The sequence below is a fragment of the Quercus robur genome, chromosome 1 (assembly GCF_932294415.1).
Source record: "Quercus robur chromosome 1, dhQueRobu3.1, whole genome shotgun sequence".
In the NCBI taxonomy this organism is placed as follows: Eukaryota; Viridiplantae; Streptophyta; class Magnoliopsida; order Fagales; family Fagaceae; genus Quercus; species Quercus robur.
Genome location: NC_065534.1, coordinates 34,157,149 through 34,159,738, shown reverse-complemented (window position 1 = coordinate 34,159,738; position 2,590 = coordinate 34,157,149).

Below are 2,590 nucleotides of genomic sequence, written 5' to 3'. Positions count from 1 at the left end.
GTGCAAAACACAATTTGCTTCCTTTTTCCTTTTTTTTTTTTTTATATATTTGAAAAAGATAAACAAAAACAACCTAGAATGAAATGCAAGAATGTTATGTAATGCAAATCCTAGAGACAGAGAAAACAAAAAAACAAAGAACAATGGTCACAAAGAATAGCAATGAAGCACAAGGACCATGAAAGCCAAGACAAATCAGAGACACAGAATTACACCAATTACTTGATGAAGTGTCTCAAACTTACTTCTATCAAGAGGTTTGGTGAAGATGTCGGCATTCTGACGTTCAGTAGGGATATACTCAAGACACACAATCTTCCTTTCAATAAGATCCCTAATGAAGTGATATTTAATATCTATGTGCTTAGTCTTAGAATATTGAACATGGTTCTTAGATATATCAATAGCACTAGAGTTATCACAGTAAACAACCATGCTATATTGGGATATCCCATAATCCATTAAAACCTTTTTCATCCAAAGAAGCTGTGAGCAACAACTTCCAGCAGCAATATATTTTGCCTCAGCAATATATTTTGCCTCTGCAAGTTTTACTCATCCAAGTAACAAGATTGGCTTCTACATAAAAACACCCACCGATGGTGCTTTTTCTATCATTAGCATTACCTGCCCAATCAGAATCAAAAAAACCAGCAAGAGACAGATTAGACTCTTTGCTATAAAATAATCCATAATCACAAGTTCCACCAACATATTTAATGATTCTTTTGACAGCATTCAAGTGAGAAACTTAGATTGAAATCTAGAACAAACACCAACACTAAAGGCAATATCAGGCCGACTAGCAGTCAAATATAAAAAGCATACAATCATACTTTTGTATAATGTAACATCAACAGACTCACCTGATGGATCATTTGTTAATTTTGCATTGGTAGCCATTGGTGTTCTAGCATGTGCAGCATTGTCCAGTCCAAATCTCTTGACTAGATTCCATGCATACTTTGCTTGATTGATGTAGATTCCTGAGTCCGTTTGCTTCATCTATAATCCTAAGAAATAAGTTAGTTCACCAACCATACTCATTTCGAACATAGCCTTCATTTCATCTGCAAAAGAATGAGCAAGAGAGTCATTAGTAGCACAAAAAACAATACCATCAACATAAATTTGAGCTACAACAAAACTATTCTTTTCCTTTCTTATGAAGAGAGTAGTGTCTGCAGATCCCCTTTTGAATCCATGCTCAGTGAGATATGCAGTCAATCTATCATACCAAGCCCGTGGAGCTTGTTTCAAACCATACAGGGCTCTCTTCAATTTATACACATCATCCGGTCTGTAAGGATCAACAAAACCTTTCGGTTGTTCAACATATACCTTTTCTTGCAACATTCCATTCAAGAAAGCACTTTTGACATCCATTTGATATAGCTTGAAATTTAGATGACTAGCTATAGCCAAAAGTATTCTAATGGATTCCAATCTTGCTATCGGTGCAAAGGTCTTATCGAAGTCAATCCCTTCCACTTATGTGTAACCTTGAGCAACAAGTCTTGATTTATTTCTGATAACAGTGTCATGTTCATCTGACTTGTTCTTAAAGCTCCATTTAGTTCCAATCACATTTATACACTTTGGTCTAGGAACTAATTCCCACACATCATTCCGAACAAATTGATGAAGTTCTTCATGCATAGAGTTTACCCAATTAGTATCTTGAAGTGCTTCATCTACCTTTTTCAGTTCAAATTGGGACAGATAGCATGAGTGTGTAATTACACTTAAGGCTTTTGATCTTAATCTCATGTTATCATTCAAACTTCACAAGATGTTTGTGAAGGGATGATTAAGCCTTACTCTAGAGGAAGGACCTTTAATTAGATATGTGGAGGTACCTTTCTGTTCTGATGAAGGACTAAACTCATGTTGTGCTTGTTGAGTCTCATGTACCGGTGTGGATGGTTCTGAACTTAATGGCATAGAAATTGCATCATTCAGCACCATCAACTCTTCATCACTATGCTTCCCAACATAATCAACTGGAAGTGAGTCATCAACCTCCATAGGCTTATCTTGAACCGGAGCAGTATTTTCTAAATGTGCTTCTGAACATACTTCATCATTGATCACAACATTTGAAGATTCCATGACTGTTTTGGTTCTCAGATTATATACTCTATATGCTTTACTAGTAGAGAAGTACCCTAGAAAATATCCCTTGTCACTCTTTGCATCAAATTTTTCTAGGTTCTCTCTATCACGTAGAATGTAACAATCACTACCAAATATCCTGAAATACTTAACAACCGGCTTCTTTCCTCTCCAGAGTTCATAGGGAGTCTTCTTGGAATTAGGTCTGAAATACACCCGGTTGAGTATATGGCAAGCAGTGTTAGCAGCTTCTCCCCAGAAGGATTTAGGCAACTTTTTATTGTGTAGCATGACACGCGCCATATCCTAAACAACCCTATTTTTCCGTTCCACTATTCTATTCTGTTGGGGTGTCTTAGGTGAAGAGAACTCTTGATGTGTGCCTTGATCATTGCAAAAAGTAGCCAGCTTGGTATTCTCAAATTCTCTTCCATGGTCACTTTTGATTCTGGCTATCACAGTATCTTTCTCAACC